The sequence below is a fragment of the Ranitomeya imitator genome, chromosome 2, assembly GCF_032444005.1.
Source record: "Ranitomeya imitator isolate aRanImi1 chromosome 2, aRanImi1.pri, whole genome shotgun sequence".
NCBI classification, from domain to species: Eukaryota; Metazoa; Chordata; class Amphibia; order Anura; family Dendrobatidae; genus Ranitomeya; species Ranitomeya imitator.
In genome coordinates, this window is record NC_091283.1 from 64,557,606 (window position 1) to 64,582,750 (window position 25,145).

Consider the following 25,145-nt stretch of genomic DNA (forward strand, 5'->3'; position numbering starts at 1 on the left):
CCAATAACTCTTGTGAAAATTGCAAGATTCCTCTTTTTATTTTTAATAAAGATTGTGATATGATAAAAAAAAATTCAAACATTTTAAAAAAATACATTTAACATAAAAAATGAGGGTAACTAATGAGTTTTCTAAGATGGTCCCCCTTGTTTGTTGACTATTTATAGGGAACCTGTCACCTCGAGAGATGCTATTTGCCTGCGGATATAGTTGCCGGAAGAAAATTACATTTAAACTCTGTGTGGACAGATTACTGGAGCAGCAGGTACAGGGCGAACATTACGTTTTATTCTCCCTGCAGCCTCTTGATCTCAGTCATTGCTGCTTCGGTAAGCCGGGTAAATGTTATTTACTTACAGATTACCATTGTATCTGCAAGTAAATTTTTCTCAGAGTGATGGGTTCCCTTTTTGTTGTTCTATTGTCTGTGGTCTCTAAAGGATTGTCAACATGGGATGTTCACTGACCAGCACCTCCAGCGTGCACTATACATGTATGACACAGTATAGGCAGGGGATGAACATTTTTAGAACATATATTTGTAACATAATTGCTAACATTTGATTGCAAAATTACCACAGACATAAACTTTACATTAGCTTTACCTCCATTTCACCCCAAAACATCTCAGAAACACCTTATGCAGCTTCTGCTGCCCCATCTAAAAAAGCAGCATGATGTAGAGGCAGAGACCCCAATTCCAGTGATTTATCACCAACAGGTCTGCTTGCTGTAGTTTTCATAAAATCATAGTTTTATCTGCTGCAGATCTAACAATTCTATGAATGCTGAGCTCTGTGTAACCCCAGCCTACACCATCGACTGGCAACTTTCTGTGTACACTGTGCATAGGCAGAAATCTGCCAAACAGTGGTAGGGGGTGCAGTTATACAGAGCTCATGAATATGAAGGACTACCTGGCAGCTGGATTTCTAGTCCGCTAGAGCTACTCTCTTGCTTATAAAACTGTGATTTTATGAAAACTACAGCAAGCAGCCCAGTAAGTGACACATCGCTGGAATCAGGGTCTCTGTCTCTACATTATGCTGCTCTCAGATTAGGTGTCAGAAACCTGGTGACAGATTCCCTTTAATTTAAATTGGTACAATTACCAAGAAATAAGAAAATGTGTAGGACTGGGGACTGGGTGTGTGTGTTTTTTTAGAGGAGCAATGCAGGAACATTTTATTTAACTGCGTCTGTTACAATTTTGTCATCATTTTTCCTTTTTACGGTACGGTAGCATTGCAGTTTTCATGTGATCTTGTGAATATGTGAACCTCTCAGAAATCTTACAAACTAAAAGATCTATTAATATTACTTATGATGTATAAATATATAATATGTTCTCAATGTCAGGTGTAATTCTTCTTTAAGAGAAGGGTGAATGGTCTCCGGATTACGTGCGGGGAGTGATATTCGGGGCGGGTGACATGGGAGGTCCAGGCAGGCACATTATTTAGTCTGCAGTCCTCGCAGCTTCTATCAGTTCCTTCTTGCCAAGCACAGATGAGGGTTTCTCCGCTCCTGGAACTTCCTCTGTTCAGCCCTCAGCAGCTCCTCTCCTCCCATCTCCTCTCCTCCAGTCTGACAACTCAAGGCTTCTGTTCTCCTCCACCTTCTCGGGTAAGTCAATGAGATATTCAGGCTCCATACATTCGTTTTCTGCAAAGCAGAGGAGGTAACACTAACTGCATGAAATAGGTAAGTACTAACCTTTCCTTCTCACCTCTGTGCTCACCTTATTATTATGCTCCATTGCTATGATCTGTGCAGAGTCTTGTTCCCGAGAGCTGAATGTAAGGACTGTGATGACTACCGGGGGTTCTTCATTTACACGCCGTCCTTCATGTGGGGCACACCGGTGCCCATTAGTAAGCAATGTTGCCCTCCATGGAGCATTCCGGTCATGACCCAGAAATCCTTCTAGTTTCTTATATGTCTAAGGCGTGGGAGACATTGTGGTCTGAGCACTAATTCATCATTGGCGCTTTACTGTCCGCTCCGCACCGGATCCTTGGATAAATGGACGTATTACGGCTATAGAATATATGTGCGTATAGACATATCACCAATTTGCCCTTTTTTGTGAGACGGTCCTTTTTTTTTTACCCTACTGTTTCTTTAAAGGGAACCTGTCAACCCCGAAGTCGAGGGTGAGCTAAGCCCACCGGCATCAGGGGCTTATCTACAGCATTCTGTAATGCTGTAGATAAGCCCCCGATGTATCCTAAAAGATGAGAAAAAAAGGTTAGATTATACTCACAGGGGTGGTCCGGTCGGATGGGCGTCATGGTCCGGTCTCCTATCTTCATCAGATGACGTCCTCTTGTGGTCTTCACGCTGCAGCTACGGCGCAGGTGTACTTTATCAGCCCTGTTGAGAGCAGAGCAAAGTACTGCAGTGCGCAGGCGCCGGGAAAGGTCAGAGAGGCCCAGCGACTGCGCACTGCAGTACTTTGCTCTGCCCTCAACAGGGCTGATAAAGTACACCTGCGCCGTAGCTGCAGCGTGAAGACCACAAGAGGACGTCATCTGATGAAGATAGGAGGCCCCGGACCGCGACACCCATCGGACCAGGACCTGAGTGAGTATAATATAACCTCTTTTTCTTATCTTTTAGGATACATTGGGGGCTTATCTACAGCATTCCGGAATGCTGTAGATAAGCCCCTGATGCTGGTGGGCTTAGCTCACCCTCGATTTTAGGGGTGACAGGTTCCCTTTAAGGAAAATTGTTTTTTTTAGATTGAGTTCTCACAATGAGTCTTCGGTGAGTCTTTTACACGTATTTTCAAAAAAAATGTTTTAATTAACAGATTCAGAAAATCTGCAATATCAAAATCTCATTGTGGGAACTTGGCCTTATGGAAAAAGGAAATTCTGTCAAAAGGGCATTAAGATTTCAGGATATTTCAGTATATATTATTATTTTGTATAATGAAAATTCTGCCTTAAATTTTTAAATAACTTTTTTTAGTGCGTTTTTATCACATTTTTGACACTGCTTTGGGTCTCTTGTTGGTATGTCATGTATTAAATAACGCTGATTTATTTTTTGATACTTGTGGAAATGCGCTAAATACGCATGTTCATTTTTTACCTGCCGATTTTCCGCATCTAATACATGTCTATGGGAAAAATCTGCACACAAAACTCAGCGTACCCACAAGAGAAATTGACATGTTGCTGATTTGAAACGCGCACCGCAGGTCAGTTTACGTGGAATAAAAAAGCGCAGGAGGCAGGAGATTTCTATAAATCCCATCTGCTTTGCTGGAGGCCACGTTCACACTATCAGTATTTGGTCGGTATTTGACATCAGTATTTAAAAGCCAAAATCAGGAGTGGAACAATCGGAGGCTTGGAGAAACGTGTCCACCGCTTCTGTATTTTTCATCCACTCCCGGTTTTGGTCTGACTTGCTGATCAAACTCTTCCATTCATGTAAATGGGACCCTGAAAAAAAAGAATCTGATAACACTTGGATGTGTTATTCATTTTTCGATGAGTAAATGATAGCAGAAGCTTTGGAATGCCTCTCTAAATATTTCTAAACTGATGATAGAAGATTGGTAAAAATGAAAACATGGGTCCAGAACACGGAACAAAAGTCTATTTTTCCAAAAAAAAGAATGTATGAGAGCGGTCACTTTTTCCTCTCTGAAATGTTTAAAGGTCTAAAAAAATGAATCCATCCTTTCACTATGAACCAACCCAGGAATTATGGATCCGATGGCCGGAGTGTGCGGACATGTGAGCGCTGTATGCTTGTGAACTATGTACAGTATGTATCGTCCGTAATGTAGAAGTGAGGTTATATCTTACTACATCGTTCTCTTCCTGTGACAAAATCTAAGTATATCTTAAAAGGAGGAACATGTTATGTTTTGTAAAATGTTCATGGTGTCACGCAATCCTTCTGCACGTTTTACTGAGACACAGACAAGATACTTGACTGATTTTGTATTATGTTGTGGGGTCATCAGATCTCATTCATTCATGGATACACATTTTGGGCCTTTCATTACACTTCCAAACAGTAACGTGTAAGCAGGATTGTGCTTCAGTGGTCCGCACAATTCTCTATTATTGGGGTCCTGGGTGTAAATCTGACCACTATGGAGCTTGTAGGTTAACACTAAGGCCTGTCCCACACGTCCAGATAATTCCGGTACCGAAAAAAATCGGTACCGGAGTTATCCATGTTAGTGAGCTCACGTAGGCCATCCGTGTGGCACACGTGCGGCACACGTGTGCCGCCCGGGTACCACACGGAGCGTGCAGGAGACAGCACTAGAGATAAGCACTGTCCCCTGCATCTGGTGCTGAAGCCGCCATTCATATCTTCTCTCCAGAAGCGTTTGCCATAGGGGTGGAGCCGCATATTCATGACTGTAATGGGCGGCACCACATGACCGCTCATACAGGAGAAGCTGCGGCGAGGACAGGAAGCTGCGAGGGAGCCGGGTGAGTATTTTATTAACAGCGGGCGGGCGCACAGGGGGTGGGAGGGGGGTGGGGACAGGGATCTTTATTTAAAACACGAAAAAAAAAAAGGATTTTTCATATCATCTTTCCAGCGAACGTTGCTGGAGAGAAGATATGAATGGCGGCTTCAGCACCACGTGGGGGGGGGGGACAGCTCTTACTTTAGCGCTGTCTCCTGCACGGCACACGGACTGCACACGGACTGCGGTACGTGTTTTACACGGACTCATTGACTCTAATGGGTCCGTGTAATCCGTGCACTCCCACGAACACTGACATGTCTCCGTGTTTTGCACACGGACACACAGTCCGTGAAAACACGCTGACATGTGCAGAGACATTGATTTCAATGTGTCTACGTGAGTCAGTGTCTCCGGAACGTGAGGAAACTGTCACCTCACGTACCGGAGCCACTGACGTGTGAAACCGGCCTGAGAGTTGAAAAACATATGAAGTTAATTGGTGTTCTGTGCGGAGTGTCCATGTGCGCCCATGTGTGAAAATGAGATGGGGAAATCAGATTGTGAACCCTGACACGTGCCATGACAATCTCTATAAAATGGAATGTGTCGACTCCGTGAGAGCTGCAAAAAATACAGGAAGTCATAAGTGATCGTGCTGCTGTCCAAAAGAGAATCTGACACCTGAATCAAATGGAGATTATAGGGGAATGTGTGTGCTAATAGTTTAGTATTTTTAAGCATTTCTATGATTCGTCTGCCTTCAATTCCTGAAATGGAATACTTGACTAGGTATGCTCCAATCTTGTATTCTGCTGCACGGTGCACGGTCTGGCGGATTGGCAGGTAGTAAACCAGAGCGGTGAGGTTGAGGACTGATCATCTCATGTTCAGCTGTGTTAAAAGCATGATCATTTAGGAATAATGTGCAGTTTATATCTATTTCTGTGTGATATCACTCATAGGTCTACTGCCATAGGCCAGTATGTGGACAATGGTGACCACTGGTTCATTTACTTCAGGGCTACATGGAAATCTGATTACTAATGCAGTCTAATTTTGGGCAGACCGATTACTCTTGAATAGATTCTCAGACAAAATCCTAGAAAACGTAACATCCAGTCTCTCCGAGATGACGCGAGTCTTTATCGCAGTGGCGTCTTGCCATCGAGCTGAGGGAAGAGGCATCAATGCTTGGCAGAATACCAAACCCAGCTCTCGCCTTCATCCCGCATGGAGCAGAATAATCGTACTAATCTCTCTCTAGTCATTGAAACACTGGCCTTTCATTGAATGTGCTCCGGATTCTGATTAATGAATATAATGATGAGAATACTGTCCTGCGAACCTGCCAGTTTCCTCCCGAGTCAAGCAATGTTAAAGAGGTTGTCCACTACTTTAACATTGGTTATCAACCCTAAGTGTAGGTCATCAATGTCTAATCGGTGGGTACCGACACCCGGTACCCCTGACGATCATCTGTTTTTGGTGTCGGCGGCGGCCAGAACTACTCAGTTAGGCCAAGGTTCACACTTGCGAGTGCAATGCGAGAAACTAACTTGAGTTTCTCGCATCAATACCCGGCACTGCCGCCGGCATTCGGGACTGGAGTGTGCAGCTACATGTATTTCTATGCAGCTGAATGCTCTGGTCCTGAGAACCGGCGGCAGTGTCGGGTATTGATGCGAGAGACTCGTGCGAGTTTTTCGCATTGCACTCGCAAGTGTGACCCCGACCTTATGGAGCTGTTCTGCTTACTGATAGTGGCCATGGCCAGGTACGGCACATCCACCCCCTATTGATTTGAGTAGGTCGGGGATGTGCAGTACCCGGCTGTGGCCACTATCCATAAGCAGAGCAGCTCCTTAGCTGAGCACTTTCATCCAGCACTGAGAACAGCTGATCGGCGGGGTGCTGATTGTCGCACCCCCACTGATCAAGCATTGATGACCTATGCTAACGATAGGTTAAAAATTACACACTGAACAAATTAAGAAAGGGAATATGTAAGATTGCAGATACCCATCGAGTGATGACCATAAAATAATAATAATATGTAGCTTAATTCTGGAGTGAATGGCAGACCATTCGGGAGATAAATATGTACAAGGAAGAAAAAAACGAACTATATGGTCCAGTTAACAAAAAATGGAAACCAATGCGTGGATGGAGTACAAAAATATTTATTTAGGACAAATAAAGGGAAGCACAAGATGATAACAGGATGCTAAGAATAAAAAGTGTATATCTGCCATTTAACACAAAAAGTGACTACAAGAAAAAAAGATCATAAAATACTGACATTGATGAACATAAAGCATGAATAAATCACTAAGTGTGATAATTATACAAAGGAGGAGTCAATGTACTCACAAAAGTTAAACTGAGTACATGTAATTTTGTTTGTATATCTAAGAAACTGCACTACTGTGCAAAAGTAAGGTAGAAAGACTCCAGATGAAAAAACGTGTATGTCTATTTCAGGGTACATATAGTAAATGTCAGTTTGGCAAATCACCACAAATATTTTTAACAGGTAAAAGGAGCCTTGTGACTCACATATATATAATATTTGCCAGTACAAAAAAATAGTAATATAAGTAATAAAGTGCATGTGCAAAGAAAATGTTGTAGCCACAATAGATTACCAGGCTGTGAAAAAAAGTAAGAGTAAAAGTCAGAATGAATGACCCCATACTGCAGAATAGGAGACCTAAGTACTATACAAATGATAAGCCTGGAAGAGTACAAGGCAAAGACTAGCGTACAGTGATCTGGTAAAGCTAATTGTTGCCAGAGGCAATATTTACCTGTATGGTCATGATAGTGTAGGCAGACACGCACCCCGACGCGCGTTTAGGATAAGAATCCTTCGGTTACCAATGTTAAAGTACTGGACAACCTTTATACATTTTGAATTGCGATTTGCATGCAGAAAACCTGCTCTGTATAATGTTACAAGCTTTCTGGATGGGATTTTACAAAATCTCATCCAGACGCTGTGGAGATTGAACTGCGTACGGATTTGAAATAATTTGACCAGTTGTGGATTTGCAGTGAGCATTTCATTCCTTTAGATATCCATTCTATTCATTTCTGGAAAAGCAATACAAAAGTAACAGGTTTGCGGATGTGCTGTATTTTCCTTTGCAACAACAAAAGAAAACATGCAGCAAGATCACAGCATTTTCGCAACAAAATGAACTGTGTGGTTTGATGGATGCCGTTAAAGACTTTGCATTCTTTTTTCATTCTTTTTTTTAAATTGCCATGTGGAGGAAAAAATTGCAAATAATTGTGGCAGATTTGCGAAATTTTGAACTTCTTTTTTCTCTCCACGTTACTTTTGAAAAGTGGATGACAATTAATGAAGGTGTATGACCTCAGGCGTCCAACAATTGTGCTATCATTTACACCAGAAAATGGCATAAATTATAGTACCTATGATTTGCTGGCATACAGATCGGCATCTTAATACATTAGGCACATCTCGCTTCACTGGGTTTTTTAGAAAGTCTAATGTACTAATGTTTCCTTTTTTTTTCTTGTCACAATCACTTATGAACAACCACAATGTCATCAGCACGCTAGCGTCCCATAAGCAAAGCGTCACAGAAGATAAGCGTCGTGATACCGCAGTTATTCCATGGCAGTTAGTCAGGGCAGGAGTCAGGTAACCCACACTCTGCTCTCCCGTCTATCCATGTGCTTTATTCCTATCCTCCTATGTTCCCTTGCAATCCACATTCACCGCCCAATCCCCCCTCCATCACGACTCGTATACATCAGCTCCTCTCTCCTTCCCTCTCCCATGTACAGCTCCCATGCACTTCTCACCTTCCTGAAAAACCTCAGTCCATCTTACCCAAACAGACTGCATAAAAAAACTTCATACAATCTCAAAAGCTACTTGCTTTTTATCTTCCTACTCCTGCTGATATCATTCAGGAGACATCTCCCCAAACCCCGGTCCACCATCCACCAACCTCAACCCCTACCCTACCTCACATCGAAACCTTAATAATCTTACTAATATTAATTGCACTCCTCCATCTCCTCCTCCTTTTTATTGTGCCCTTTGGAATCCACGGTCTGTATGTAACAAGCTTCCTTTCCTACACAATTACTTTCTGAAAAACTCTCTGAATCTGCTGGCCCTCACGGAAACCTGGATTCAGGATTCTGACACTGTCTCTCCTGCTGCCATTACCCATGGTGGCTTACAATTCTCCCATTCCCCGAGACCAACAAACAGACCTGGTGGTGGAGTTGGCATACTCCTGTCCCCACAATGCACTTTCCAGGTCATCCCCTCAGTTCCATCACTCTCATTCCCTTATTTTGAGGTCCACACAATCAGGCTCTTTCGTCCCCTCTCCCTCAGAGTAGCGGTCATATACTGGCCCCCAGGCTCACCCACCCACTTCCTGGACCATTTCTCTGCCTGGCTGCCTCACTTCATGTCCTCAGAACTACCAACCCTTATCCTGGGAGACTTCAACATCCCCATTAACAGCCCCACTTCCACATCTGCATCCCAGCTTCTGTCACTAACCACTTCTCTCGGCCTCTCACAGCTCTCAACCTCTGAAACACACAAAGACGGTAACACCCTGGACCTGGTTTTTGCCCGGCTCTGCTCAATCTCCTACCTAGATAACTCACCGCTTCCCCTCTCTGACCACAACATTCTCTCCTTCACACTCACATATCCTCGCTCACCCCAGCACCCTCCTACCTACCATTCAGTCAGAAATCTACAAGCCATTAACCCTCTTACACTTTCAGACTCCTTACACTCATCACTGTCCCCAATCTCTTCGTTTCCTGTCCTGATCTGGCTGTACATCACTTCAATGACACTCTTAGAAGCACCCTGGACCAAGTAGCTCCCCTCACCCTCAGAACCTCCAAACACAGAATAAAACAGCCCTGGCTTACATCACAAACCCGATTTCTCCAGCGATGCTCTAGGTGTGCTGAACGCTTATGGAGGAAAACACGTACACCAGAAGACTTCATACACTTCAAATTTATGTTAAGGACCTATAACTTTGCCCTTCACTTCGCTAAACAGACCTACTTTACCACTCTTATCTCCTCACTATCCAACAACCCCAAGAAACTTTTTGACACCTTTCACTCCCTCCTCCGGCCAAAAGCACAAGCCCCTATCACACATATTTGTGCTGGTGACCTGGCCTCCCACTTTATAGAGAAAATAGACAATATCCGTCAGGAAATCCGCTCCCAACATCTAAGTTCAGTGACTCCCATCCCTCCCCTCATTGCCCCTGGCTCACTCTCCACATTCGATCCCATCACAGAAGAAGAAGTCTCCAAGCTCCTCTCCTCTTCTCGTCCGACTACATGCACTACCGACCCCATTCCCTCACATCTCCTCCAGTCTCTCTCTCCAGTTGTCACAAGTCACCTAACTACAATCATTAATCTCTCCCTGTCCTCTGGCATTTTCCCCTCCTCCTTCAAACACTCTATCATTACTCCATTACTAATGAAACCCACCCTCGACCCATCCTGCACAAACAACTACAGACCGGTCTCCAATCTCCCCTTCATCTCTAAACTCTTGGAGCGCCTGATATACTCCCGCCTTACCCGTTACCTCTCCACTCACTCCCTCCTAGACCCTTCACAGTCTGGTTTCCGCCCCCTACATTCGACAGAAACTGCACTCATCAAAGTGACCAATGACCTTCTGACAGCAAAACGTAATGGTGACCACTACTACTCATTCTTCTCGACCTTTCTGCAGCTTTTGACACTGTTGACCACCCTCTCCTTCTCTCTAGGCTCCAGTCACTAGGCATTAAGGACACTGCTCTCTCCTGGTTCTCCTCCTATCTTTCCGACCGCTCCTTCAGTGTTCTGTTCTCTGGCTCCACTTCATCTCCTCTTCCTCTCACTGTTGGGGTACCTCAGGGCTCAGTCCTTGGCCCCCTTCTGTTCTCTCTCTACACGGCCCCAATTGGACAGACCATCAGCAGATTTGGCTTTCAGTACCATCTTTATGCCGACGACAAACAACTATACACATCATCCCCTGGCCTTACCCCCGCTGTACTACAGAACGCCACTGACTGTCTGTCCGCAGTCTCCAACATCATGTCCGCTCTCTATCTCAAACTCAACCTCTCCAAAACTGAACTTCTTCTGCTCCCACCATCTACTAACCTCCCTAAATCTGACATTTCCCTCTCCGTGGGTGGCACCATAATAACACCCCGGCAGCAGGCGCGCTGTCTGGGTGTTATGTTTGACTCCGATCTCTCCTTTACCTCCCATATACAATCTCTTGCCCGCTCGTACCGCTTACACCTAAAGAACATCTCTAGAATCCGCCCTTTTCTCACCATGGAGACAGCTAAAACCCTCACTGTTGCCCTGATCCACTCCCGCCTGGACTACTGTAACGCTCTATTAATTGGCCTCCCCCTCACTCGACTTTCCCCTCTCCAGTCCATCCTTAATGCAGCAGCCAGGGTCGTCCATCTGGCTAATCGTTACTCGGACGCGTCTGCTCTTCGCCAGTCGTTACACTGGCTACCCATTCATTACAGGATACAATTCAAAGTACTTGTTCTCACCCACAAAGCTCTCCACAGTGCGGCACCCCCTTACATCTCCTCCCTCATTTCTGTCTATCAGCCTAACAGACCACTGCGCTCTGCAAATGACTTTCGATTAACCTCTGCACTAATCCGTACCTCCCACTCCCGACTCCAAGACTTCTCCTGTGCTGCGCCAATCCTCTGGAATGCTCTACCCCAAGATATTAGGACCATCCATAATTTGCATAGTTTTAGGCGCTCACTCAAAACACATTTGTTCAGAGCGGCCTATCACGTTCACTAATCAAAGTTATGTTATGTTTGTGTGTGTGTGTAGCCCATTCACTATCTCCATCTATCCCCCACCCCCTGAAGATGGCTGGACCATGATTGTAAATACATCATTGCAAATACACACCTGTACTTTGCATCTCCCCCACCTCATTGTAGATTTTAAGCTCTCACGAGCAGGGTCGTCTTATTGTGCTTTAATTATTGTATTGTTAACGTTGTTACTTATGACTTTTGTGTTTGAAACTGTTAAACTGTAAAGCGCTGCGGAATATGTTGGCGCTATATAAATAAAGATTATTATTATTATTATTATTATCAGTGTTCGTTGATATTTCTTTTTCACATTAGATGCTTTTTTCGGTTTGGCAGTACCCAACATTGCCAGTTACTGTCAGGCAGATGTTTTCTTGTTAAATTTAGTTTGCCTTTGTTTGATTCTCTTGTGGCTTCCCGTAGGGACACTACATGGCTGCTTTTTCCTACATTAATAATACATGCATGGTTGGCCGGGGACAGATAACCTTGGCAAAACTGCTCATGGAAGGATTGCACTGCGCTGATGAGACCATTTTCTGCACAAATGTGAAAATACATGTATAGTGTTATTCTAGTTGTGAGCAACTTCTGATTTATCATTTCTTCTGCGTTGTCTACCTTTTAGCTCTGCTCTATTAAATTGAATCTGTCAGCAGGTTTTTGCTACCTCATCTGAGTGCACATAAAACCTACAAGAAGCAAAATAAACATAAAACCTACTGTAAAAAAATAAGTAAAAAGCAAAAATGCATTTAAATAACACAGGGTTCTTAGTAATACTGTTTTTGATTGAAAAAAAATAGTATAAAAGCCATCTCACCATCGACAAGGTGACCCGGATCGGGACAGTCCTACACTGTCTAATATTAAAAACCTTACCATTAGTGTTGAGCGATACCTTCCGATATCGGAAAGTATCGGTATCGGATAGGATCGGCCGATATTCAAAAAATATCGGATATCGCCGATACCGATACCCGATCCCAATGCAAGTCAATGGGACCAAAATATCGGAATTAAAATAAACCCTTTCTTGCCTTGTAGGTTCATTCTACATGAAGGAAAACAACTAAGAATAATGTAGGATGTATTGTGGGAGGTGGCGGAGACATTAAAGGCAATGAGGTTTAGCCCAATCAAATAGAATAGCATGTTTTTGTTTTTTTTAAAGACGTTCGGAGTGAAAAAGATATTGAGTATGTAAATTTTTTTTTATTTTGTCAGATATTGATGTTTCACTATTCCACGCCCTTCCCCTTCTTTTTTTTCTTTTTTTTTTTTACTTTTCCCACACTTTCATCTTCATCATCATCAGCATCTTTGACATCAACTTCTTCTTCACCTTATTCATCTTCTTCTTCATCTTCTACCTATTTTTTTTTTTTATTACATTCTTCATATTCATTTTATTCAACTATTATTATTCTTCCTATTCTACATATTCTTTTTATTCCACTGTTATTATTCTTCCTATTCTACTTCTTCATCATATTCTCATTTGTGACAGGCATTCCCGTAGTTGTTATCTATAAAAGTTGGAAGATTACACCTTCCGTTCTGCCAGTCACAAAAGTTACATTTGTCCGTGTTCAGTTTGGCCTGCAGCATCAGGCTTTATCCAGGGGCACCACGAGGCGGAACGGACTCACCCCCATACACTGCTTAGTCTTCTTCTGCATATAATTTAGATAATATCTTTTGCTCTGATATTAAGTCTTATGCTTAATGTTCTTCTGCTCTTTGTTCTGCAGCCTCTTGTTCTTCTGCTTCTCGGTCTTCCATGTCGTCGTCTCCAGGGTCGTCGTCTCCAGTGTCATCATCTCCGCCGTCGTCGTCTCAGCCGTCGTCGTCTCCGCCGTCGTCGTCGTCGTCATCGGGGTGGTCTTCCGGGTCGTCGTCGTCGTCATCGGGGTGGTCTTCCGGGTCGTCGACTTTAGGGTCTTCAACTTGGAAATGTAGCAGAAGGTACAAGAAGGCTGAGAAAATGCCAAGAACCAGCTGATGGAACTGGAACTCGGATGGCTACCCGAAGGTTCAAGAGCCTATGGAACTACCGAGGACCAGCTGACGTTACTGGAACCCGGTTACTAAGCAGGAGGTACCCGTGCTAAAAAGCACTACCAAGGACCGCCTGACGTTGGCGGAACTCGGATACCCAGAAGGAGGCACCTAAGCCAAAGGCTCTGCCCGGAACCAGCTGACGGTACTGGAACCAGGATGGGGAGCAGAAGGTACAAGAGCAAAAGACACTGCCGAGAACCAGCTGACGGTACTGGAACCCGGATGGGTAGCCGAAGGTCCAAGAGCCAATGGAACTACCGAGGACCAGCTGACGTTACTGGAACCCGGTTACTAAGCAGGAGGTACCCGTGCCCGAAAGCACTACCAAGGACCACCTGACGTTGGTGGAACTTGGATACCCAGAAGGAGGCACCTAAGCCAAAGGCTCTGCCCGGAACCAGCTGACGGTACTGGAACCAGGATGGGGAGCAGAAGGTACAAGAGCAAAAGACACTGCCGAGAACCAGCTGACGGTGCTGGAACCAGGTGGTGGACCTGAAGGTCCACAGGAGAAGAGAGAACAGCTAGGTCGCGAGGCAGCCGCAGTTACCGAACCCCAACAGTGCTACAGGGGGAGCTGGGCCTACTGGCACTACAGAACCAGCCTTGACTACCAGTTCACGCAGCCCACATAGGAAGCTCCTAAACTGGAGGCACCCTGGAGTTGGCTAACCCGACCGCACCACGACGGGGCAAGCATAGGCGTCTCAGTGAGCTTGACACAACCCGGAAACAGCTGGCGGTGCTGAAACCAAGCTTGGCACGAGGGAGTACCTGTGTCAAGAACACTGCCGAGAACCAGCTGGCGGTGCTGGAACCCAGATGCGTTGCCCCAGTGTGCAAGAGCCAATGGCACGACCGAGGACCAGCTGACGGTGCTGGAACACGGTTACTAAGCTGTAGGTGCCCGCGCTTAAAAGCACTACCAAGGACCGCCTGACGTTGGCGGAACTCGGATACCCAGGAGGAGGCACCTAAGCCAAAGGCTCGGCCCGGAACCAGCTGACGGTGCTGGAACCAGGTGGTGGACCCCAAGGCCCACAGGAGAGGAGAGAACAGCTAGGCCGCGAGGCAGCCGCAGTTACCGAACCCCAACAGTCCTACAGGGGGAGCTGGGCCTACTGGCACTACAGAACCAGCCTTGACTACCAGTTCACGCAGCCCACATAGGAAGCTCCTAAACTGGAGGCACCCTGGAGTTGGCTAACCCGACTGCAACACGACGGGGCAAACATAGGCGTCTCAGCGAGTTTGACACACCCCGGAAACAGCTGACGGTGCTGAAACCAGGTTTGGCACGAGGGAGTACCTGTGACAAAAACACTGCCGAGAACCAGCTGGCGGTGCTGGAACCCAGATGCGTTGCCCCAGTGTGCAAGAGCCAATGGCACGACCGAGGACCAGCTGACGGTGCTGGAACACGGTTACTAAGCTGTAGGTGCCCGCGCTTAAAAGCACTACCAAGGACCGCCTGACGTTGGCGGAACTCGGATACCCAGGAGGAGGCACCTAAGCCAAAGGTTCGGCCCGGAACCAGCTGACGGTGCTGGAACCAGGTGGTGGACCCCAAGGCCCACAGGAGAGGAGAGAACAGCTAGGCCGCGAGGCAGCCGCAGTTACCGAACCCCAACAGTCCTACAGGGGGAGCTGGGCCTACTGGCACTACAGAACCAGCCTTGACTACCAGTTCACGCAGCCCACATAGGAAGCTCCTAAACTGGAGGCACCCTGGAGTTGGCTAACCCGACCGCAACACGACGGGGCAAACATAGGCGTCTCAGCGAGTATGACACACCCCGGAAACAGCTGACGGTGCTGAAACCAGGCTTGGCACGAGAGAGTACCTGTGACAAGAACACTGCCGAGAACCAGCTGGCGGTGCTGGAACCCAGATGCGTTGCCCCAGTGTGCAAGAGCCAATGGCATGACCGAGGACCAGCTGGCGGTGCTGGAACCCGGTTACTAAGCTGTAGGTGCCCGCGCTTAAAAGCACTACCAAGGACCGCCTGACGTTGGCGGAACTCGGATACCCAGGAGGAGGCACCTAAGCCAAAGGCTCGGCCTGGAACCAGCTGACGGTGCTGGAACCAGGTGGTGGACCCGAAGGCCCACAGGAGAGGAGAGAACAGCTAGGCCGCGAGGCAGCCGCAGTTACCGAACCCCAACAGTCCTACAGGGGGAGCTGGGCCTACTGGCACTACAGAACCAGCCTTGACTACCAGTTCACGCAGCCCACATAGGAAGCTCCTAAACTGGAGGCACCCTGGAGTTGGCTAACCCGACCGCACCACGACGGGGCAAGCATAGGCGTCTCAGTGAGCTTGACACAACCCGGAAACAGCTGGCGGTGCTGAAACCAGGCTTGGCACGAGGGAGTACCTGTGTCAAGAACACTGCCGAGAACCAGCTGGCGGTGCTGGAACCCAGATGCATTGCCCCAGTGTGCAAGAGCCAATGGCACGACCGAGGACCAGCTGGCGGTGCTGGAACCCGGTTACTAAGCTGTAGGTGCCCGCGCTTAAAAGCACTACCAAGGACCGCCTGACGTTGGCGGAACTCGGATACCCAGGAGGAGGCACCTAAGCCAAAGGCTCGGCCCGGAACCAGCTGACGGTGCTGGAACCAGGTGGTGGACCCGAAGGCCCACAGGAGAGGAGAGAACAGCTAGGCCGCGAGGCAGCCGCAGTTACCGAACCCCAACAGTCCTACAGGGGGAGCTGGGCCTACTGGCACTACAGAACCAGCCTTGACTGCCAGTTCACGCAGCCCACATAGGAAGCTCCTAAACTGGAGGCACCCTGGAGTTGGCTAACCCGACCGCACCACGACGGGGCAAGCATAGGCGTCTCAGTGAGCTTGACACAACCCGGAAACAGCTGGCGGTGCTGAAACCAGGCTTGGCACGAGGGAGTACCTGTGTCAAGAACACTGCCGAGAACCAGCTGGCGGTGCTGGAACCCAGATGCGTTGCCCCAGCGTGCAAGAGCCAATGGCACGACTGAGGACCAGCTGGCGGTGCTGGAACCCGGTTACTAAGCTGTAGGTGCCCGCGCTTAAAAGCACTACCAAGGACCGCCTGACGTTGGCGGAACTCGGATACCCAGGAGGAGGCACCTAAGCCAAAGGCTCGGCCCGGAACCAGCTGACGGTGCTGGAACCAGGTGGTGGACCCCAAGGCCCACAGGAGAGGAGAGAACAGCTAGGCCGCGAGGCAGCCGCAGTTACCGAACCCCAACAGTCCTACAGGGGGAGCTGGGCCTACTGGCACTACAGAACCAGCCTTGACTACCAGTTCACGCAGCCCACATAGGAAGCTCCTAAACTGGAGGCACCCTGGAGTTGGCTAACCCCGACCGCACCACGACGGGGCAAGCATAGGCGTCTCAGTGAGCTTGACACAACCCGGAAACAGCTGACGGTGCTGAAACCAGGCTTGGCACGAGGGAGTACCTGTGACAAGAACACTGCCGAGAACCAGCTGGCGGTGCTGGAACCCAGATGCGTTGCCTATTAAAGATTGTCTTCCTAGAGCCCCAACTAGCGGTGTTGCAGCTAAGGGTAAGCAGGGGGAGCAGAGTGTAGGCCGAAGCCTGCACTGGAGGCAGTTTTGTGTCTGCGTTGCGTTTGCAGGACACCTTGCCGGCTACACAGTGGGGGAACAGCTGGCGTTGCTGAACCCCACTAACACAATGGCGTGTGTTTTTCTCTGTGCAGCTAGCACTTGCGGTCAAAAACCAGCGATGTTAGAGCCCGTGTTGAAGCAGGAGGAGGAGGAGAGGAGCAGAGTGTAGGCCGAAGCCTATTTGAACCAATTTCAAAGGAAACCTTTAACCCCCCCTCAGGTGTTACAAAGTACAAGAGACACACCTTGTGCAGTATTAATGCTGCACAAGTGAAAGGTTGCTCTATTAATTTGTCTACTTGCACACGCTGAATGAAAGACGTACACAATTTAGCCCATTCTACAGTCAAACTGTAGTGGATGCGTGACTTGGCTTTTTAAGGAGACGCAGCACAGGTGTCCCAAATAACACCTTGGTGCTTGGCGCAGCTTCCTGAGCGTTGTTATTTGCTGTACAGGAGTCTGCGCTCTTGTGTTATCCCTTGGCAATGCCCTGTTAGAGCTGCCCGTCTTATGACCTCATTTCATGTTGGCCGGTGCGGTTAACGATGGCCATAAATCCCAGACCCACAGTGCCTTTTCATAAAGTCACACTGCGGTGCTGTGATTCGTGGCCTTGAGCAGTAAATATTTTGGCCCCTCACACACGTCCTTACACCTGCTTCAGACTGGGCGGCCTCTGCTGATCCCTTCTCGCATGCCGCGGCCATGAGGCTGCACAGTCTGAAGAAGGCGGAAGGAGATGAGTTAAGACAGGTGAAGATATGCACTGCTCGTGCCCATCAATCACACCCTCGCAGTCAAAATAAGACAACGAGGAGCATTGTTTCAGGCAGGGCAGACGCACAGGCGCAACAAGCCAACCAATGATGTCAGAAGACGGGAAGCGCTACCAAGGGGGGTGCTGCGTATCATTAGAAAGGAAAGTCACACCTCAGGGACAGTGGAATGGTCTCAATGAGACACATTTTGTACATTTTGAGTTCCACGTGGGCAAGGACAAAAAGTCAGCCACCTTGTACAAATGCAGCAGTACTGCTGTACAAGGTGGCTGTTATACATAGAAACACCTGGGGGTGGGGGGCAGGCTCCCTTCAATTTCAGTTCATGTGCCTGCGTGGCGTTTGCAGGACACGTTGCCAGCTACACAGCAGGGGAACAGCTGGCGGTGCTGAACCCCACTAACACATTGGCTGGTGTTTTTCTCTGTGCAGCTAGCATGTCCGGGCAGAAACTGGCGTTGTTTGAGCCCAGGGTCAGCAGGAGGAGGAGAGGAGCAAAGTGTAGGCCGAAGCCTGCACTGGTGGCAGCTTTTGTTCAGTTGTGCCAGCGTGGCTTGTGCTGGACACGATGCCGACTACACAGCAGGGGAACAGCTGGCGGTGCTGAACCCCACTAACACATTGGCTGGTGTTTTTCTCTGTGCAGCTAGCATGTCCGGGCAGAAACTGGCGTTGTTTGAGCCCAGGGTCAGCAGGAGGAGGAGAGGAGCAGAGTATAGGCCGAAGCCTAGTTGAACCAATTTCAAAGGTTACCTTTAACCCCCCCCTCAGGTGTTGCAAGGTACAAGAGCCACACCTTGAACAGCATTAATGATGCACAAGTCAAAGGTTGCTCTATTTAATTTTGCTCCTTGCACACGCTGAATTAAACACGTACACTATTTAGCCCATTATACTGTCAAACAGTAGTGGAGGCGTGACTAGTCTACTAGTCTTTTTAAGGAGACGCAGCACAGGTGTACAAATTTACACCTAGGTGCTGTGCGCAGATTCCTTACCGTTGTTATTTGCAGTACAGGAAACTGCGCTCTTGTGTTATCCCTTGGCAATACCCTGTTAGTGCAGGCCGTCTCATGACCTCATTTCATGTTGGCCGGTGCGGTTAACGATGGCCATAAATCCCAGACCCACAGTGGCTTTTCCTAAAGTCACACTGCGGTGCTGGGATTCGTGGCCTTGTGCAGTAAATATGTTCGCCGCTCACACATGTCCTTACACCTGCTTCAGACTGGGCGGCCTCAGCTGATCCCTTATCGCATGCCGCGGCCATGAGGCCGCACAGTCAGAAGAAGGCGGAAGGAGGGGAGTGAAGACAGGGGAACATATGCACTGCTCGTGCCCATCAATCACACACTCGCAGTCAAAATATATGAGACAACGGGGGGCGTTGTGTCGGGCAGGGGGGACGCACAGGCACAGCCAGCCAACCAATGATGTCAGGAGACGGGCAGCGCTAACAATGGGTGTGCTGCGTGTCATTAAAAAGGAAAGTCACACCTCAGGGACATTGTAATGGTCTGTAATGAGACACATTTTGTACTTGTTGAGTTCCACGTGTGCAAGGAGAAAAAGTCAGCCACCTTGTACAAATGCAGCAGTACTGCTGTACAAGGTGGCTGTTATACATAGAAACACCTGGGGGGGTGGGGGACAGGCTCCCTTCAATTTCAGTTCATGTGCCTGCGTGGCGTTTGCAGGACACGTTGCCAGCTACACAGCAGGGGAACAGCTGGCGGTGCTGAACCCCACTAACACATTGGCTGGTGTTTTTCTCTGTGCAGCTAGCATGTCCGGGCAGAAACTGGCGTTGTTTGAGCCCAGGGTCAGCAGGAGGAGGAGAGGAGCAAAGTGTAGGCCGAAGCCTGCACTGGTGGCAGCTTTTGGTCAGTTGTGCCAGCATGGCTTGTGCTGGACACGATGCCGACTACACAGCAGGGGAACAGCTGGCGGTGCTGAACCCCACTAACACATTGGCTGGTGTTTTTCTCTGTGCAGCTAGCATGTCCGGGCAGAAACTGGCGTTGTTTGAGCCCAGGGTCAGCAGGAGGAGGAGAGGAGCAAAGTGTAGGCCGAAGCCTGCACTGGTGGCAGCTTTTGGTCAGTTGTGCCAGCGTGGCTTGTGCTGGACACGATGCCGACTACACAGCAGGGGAACAGCTGGCGGTGCTGAACCCCACTAACACATTGGCTGGTGTTTTTCTCTGTGCAGCTAGCATGTCCGGGCAGAAACTGGCGTTGTTTGAGCCCAGGGTCAGCAGGAGGAGTAGAGGAGCAGAGTGTAGGCCGAAGCCTAGTTGAACCGATTTCAAAGGTTACCTTTAACCCCCCCCTCAGGTGTTGCAAGGTACAAGAGCCACACCTTGAACAGCATTAATGATGCACAAGTCAAAGGTTGCTCTATTTAATTTTGCTCCTTGCACACGCTGAATAAAACACGTACACTATTTAGCCCATTATACTGTCCAACAGTAGTGGAGGCGTGACTACTAGTCTTTTTAAGGAGATGCAGCACAGGTGTCAAAATTTACACCTAGCTGCTGTGCGCAGATTCCTGAGCGTTGTTATTTGCTGTACAGGAGTCTGCGCTATTGGGATCCCTTGGCCATGCGCTGTGAGCGCTTCCTGTCTTCTGACCTCATTTAATGTCGGCCGTTACGGTTAGCGATGGACATGAATCCCAGACCCACAGTGTGTTTTCAAAAAATCACACTGCGTGGCTGGGATTCGTGGCCTTGTTCAGTAAATATGTTTGACGCTCACACATGTCCTTACACCTGCTTCAGACTGGGCGGCCTCATCTGATCCCTTATCGTCTGCCGCGGCCATGAGGACACCCAGTCTGAAGAAGGCGGAAGGAGATGAGTGAACACAGGCAAACATATGCACTGCACATGCCCATCAATCACACCCTCGCTGTTCAAAAAAATAAGACACCGAGGGGCGTTGTTTCGAGCAGGGCAGACGCACAGGCGCAGCCAGCTAACCAATGATGTCAAAAGACGGGCAGCGCTAACAAGGGTGGTGCTGCGTATCATTAGAAAGGAAAGTCACACCTCAGGGACAGTGGAATGGTCTCAATGAGACACATTTTGTACGTGTTGAGTTCCACGTGGGCAAGGAGAAAAAGTCAGCCACCTTGTACAAATGCAGCAGTACTGCTGTACAAGGTGGCTGTTTTACATAGAAACACCTGGGGGTGGGGGGCAGGCTCCCTTCAATTTCAGTTCATGTGCCTGCGTGGCGTTTGCAGGTCACGTTGCAAGCTACACAGCAGGGGAACAGCTGGCGGTGCTGAACCCCACTGACACATTGACTGGTGTTTTTCTCTGTGCAGCTCGCATGTCCGGGCAAAAACTGGCGGTGTTAGAGCCCAGGGTCAGCAGGAGGAGGAGAGGAGCAATGTGTAGGCCGAAGCCTGCACTGTTGGCAGCTTTTGGTCAGTTGTGCCAGCGTGGCTTGTGCTGGACACGATGTCGGCTACACAGCGGGGGAACAGCTGGCGGTGCTGAACCCCACTAACACATTGGCTGGTGTTTTTCTCTGTGCAGCTAGCACTTCCGGGCAGAAACTGGCGGTGTTTGAGCCCAGGGTCAGCAGGAGGAGGAGAGGAGCAGAGTGTAGGCCGAAGCCTGCACTGGTGGCAGCTTTTGGTCAATTGTGCCAGCGTGGCTTGTGCTGGACACGATGCCGACTACACAGCAGGGGAACAGCTGGCGGTGCTGAACCTCACTAACACATTGACTGGTGTTTTTCTCTGTGCAGCTAGCAGTTCCGGGCAAAAACTAGCGGTGTTTGAGCCCAGGGTCAGCAGGAGAGGAGCAGAGTGTAGGCCGAAACCTAGTTGAACCAATTTCAAAGGTTACCTTTAACCCCCCTCAGGTGTTGCAAGGTACAAGAACCACACCTTGTGCAGCATTAATGCTGCACAAGTAAATGGTTGCTCTATTTGTTTTGCTCCTTGCACACGCTGACTAAAACACGTACACTATTTAGCCCATTATACTGTCAAACAGTTGTGGAGGCGTGACTTGTCTTTTTAAAGAGACCCAGCACAGGTGTCAAAATTTGCACCTAGGTACTGGGCGCAGATTCCTGAGCGTTGTAATTTGCTGTACAGGAGTCTGCGCTATTGTGATCCCTTGGCCATGCGCTGTGAGCGCTTCCTGTCTTCTGACCTCATTTCATTTCGGCCGTTGCGGTTAGCGATGGACATGAATCCCAGACCCACAGTGTGTTTTCAAAAAATCACACTGCGTGGCTGGGATTCGTGGCCTTGTGCAGTAAATAGGTTTGCCGCTTACACATGTCCTTACACCTGCTCCAGACTGGGCGGCCTCAGCTGATCCCTTATCGCCTACCACGGCCAGGAGGCCGCACAGTCTGAAGAAGGCGGAAGGAGATGAGTTAAGACAGGCGAACATATGCACTGCTCGTGCCCATAAACCACACCCTCGCTGACAAAATAAATATGACAACGAGGGGCGTTGTTTCTAGCAGGGCGGATGCACAGGCGCAGCCAGCTAGCCATGATGACAAAAGACGGGAAACGCTACCAAGGGGGGTGCTGCGTATCATTAGAAAGGAAAGTCACACCTCAGGGACAGTGGAATGGTCTCAATGAGACACATTTTGTACGTGTTGAGTTCCACGTGGGCAAGGAGAAAAAGTCAGCCACCTTGTACAAATGCAGCAGTACTGCTGTACTAGGTGGCTGTTATACATAGAAACACCTGGGGGGGTGGGGCCAGGTTCCCTTTAATTTCAGTTCATGTGCCTGCGTGGCGTTTGCAGGTCACATTGCCGGCTACACAGCAGGGGAACAGCTGGCGTTGCTGAACCCCACTAACACATTGGCTGGTGTTTTTCTCTGTGCAGCTAGCACTTCCGGGCAAAAACTAGCGGTGTTTGAGCCCAGGGTCAGCAGGAGGAGGAGAGGAGCAGAGTGTAGGCCGAAGCCTGCACTGGTGGCAGCTTTTGTTCTGTTGTGCCAGCGTGGCTTTTGCTGGACACGTTGCCGACTACACAGCAGGGGAACAGCTGGCGGTGCTGAACCCCACTGACACATCACCTAGTGTTTTTTCTGTGTAGACAACACTTCCAGGTGGCAACTGACAGTGTTGAAACCCAGGGAATCAAAGAGGAGCAGAGTGTAGGCCGAAGCCTGCAGTGGAGCAAGTTGAAAGGGAACCTTTAACCCCCCCCCCAGGCATTTGTTGCTGAAAGAGCCATCTTGTACAGCAGTAATACTGCACATGGAAAATGGTGGCTCCGAAAATTATGCTCCTTGCAAACGCTGAAGTACACACTCATATAATGTGTCCCCTCACACCGTCAAACCATCCCGGAAGTGGGACTTTCCTTTGTAATGTGACACAGCACAGCCGTCATTCCAACCCCCTTGGTGCCGGGCGCCACCTCCTCAACGTTGTTTGGTTCTGTCACGGAGCCCGCGCTGTAATGTTATCCCTTGGCCATGCACAGTTAGCGGTGCCCGTCTTCTGACATCATGTAGGTGTCAGGCTGGCAGTGCCTGTGCGTCCAAGCTGCCCGAGATCCAACCTTGCAGTGTCATCTAATGTAGTCCCACTGCGGGCCAGGGATCCATCGGCATGCGCAGTGCATATCATCGCCTCTCACTCACCTCCTTCCTGCTTCTTCAGACTGTGCGGCGTCACGGCCGTGGCATGCTATTAGGGATCAGCTGACGCCGCCTAGTCTGAAGAAGCGTGAAGAAGGGGAGTGAGAGGCTAGTATATGCACTGCGCATGGCCATGGATACCAGGCCCACTGTGGGATCACATTAGACGACACTGCGAGGTGTGATTTCGGGCAGCGTGGACGCACAGGCGCAGCCAGGACGACAACAAATGATGTCAGAGGACGGGCAGCGCAAACTGTGCATGGCCAAGGGATAACATAACAGCGCAGGGTCCATGACGGAATCAAACAACGCTAAGGAGGCAGCGCACGGTGCCAAGGGGGTAGCAATGACGGCTGTGCTGCGTCACATTACAAAGGAAAGTCCCACCTCCGGGACAGTTGGACGGTGTGAGGGGACACATTACATGAGTGTGTAGTTCAGCGTTTGCAAGGAGCATAATTTCAAGAGCGACCTTTCCCTTGTGCAGTATTAGTGCTGCACATGGTGGCTCTTTCAGTAACAAACGCCTGGGGGGGGGGGGACAGGTCCCCTTACATTTTAGTTGTGCCAGCGTGGCGGTCGCATGACACGTTGCCGGATACACAGCTGGGGATCAGCTGACGTTACTGAACCCCAATAACAGAGGAGCGACTGTTGACTGTGCACACAGCACTTCCAGGCACCAACTGGCGGTGTTAGAGCCCAGGGACAGCAGGAGGAGCAGATTGGAGGTATTGCCGCACACACAGCTGGGGATCAGCTGACGTTACTGAACCCCAATAACAGAGGAGCGACTGTTGACTGTGCACACAGCACTTCCAGGCACCAACTGGCGGTGTTAGAGCCCAGGGACAGCAGGAGGAGCAGATTGGAGGTATTGCCGCACACACAGCTGGGGATCAGCTGACGTTACTGAACCCCAATAACAGAGGAGCGACTGTTGACTGTGCACACAGCACTTCCAGGCACCAACTGGCGGTGTTAGAGCCCAGGGACAGCAGGAGGAGCAGATTGGAGGTATTGCCGCACACACAGCTGGGGATCAGCTGACGTTACTGAACCCCAATAACAGAGGAGCGACTGTTGACTGTGCACACAGCACTTCCAGGCACCAACTGGCGGTGTTAGAGCCCAGGGACAGCAGGAGGAGCAGATTGGAGGTATTGCCGCACACACAGCTGGGGATCAGCTGACGTTACTGAACCCCAATAACAGAGGAGCGACTGTTGACTGTGCACACAGCACTTCCAGGCACCAACTGGCGGTGTTAGAGCCCAGGGACAGCAGGAGGAGCAGAGGAACAGAGTGTAGGCCGAAGCCTGATTGGAGCAAGTTGAAAGGAAACCTTTAACCCCCCCCCCCAAGACGTTTGTAGCTGAAAGAGCCATCTTGTGCAGCACTAAGGATGCAAAAGGAAAAGGTTGCTCTTTTAATTATGCTCCTTGCAAACACCGAAGTAAACACTAAAAATGTGTCCCTTTATACCGTTAAACCATTCCGGAGGTGCGAATTTCCTTCGTAATGGGACACAGCACAGCTGTCATTCCTATCCCCTTGATGCCGTGCGCTGCCTCCTCAGCGTTGTTTTAAGCTGTCACGGAGCCTGCGCTGTTCTGTTAGCCCTTGGCCATGCCCAATTAGCGCTGCCTGTCTTCTGACATAATTTGGTGTCAGGCTGTCAGTGCCT

General features: G+C 49.0%; 1 protein-coding gene across 1 annotated transcript in view; it reads left to right on the plus strand.

Annotated features, from left to right (window-relative positions):
* Positions 1-1,487: 1,487 nt before the first annotated feature.
* CYSLTR1 (cysteinyl leukotriene receptor 1) overlaps positions 1,488-25,145 on the plus strand; it is a 75,025-nt gene continuing 51,367 nt past the window's right edge. Inside the window, exon 1 of the mRNA XM_069746889.1 lies at positions 1,488-1,626. The gene's annotated coding sequence lies outside the window, so the exon portion shown is untranslated. The remainder of the gene's footprint in view (positions 1,627-25,145) is intronic.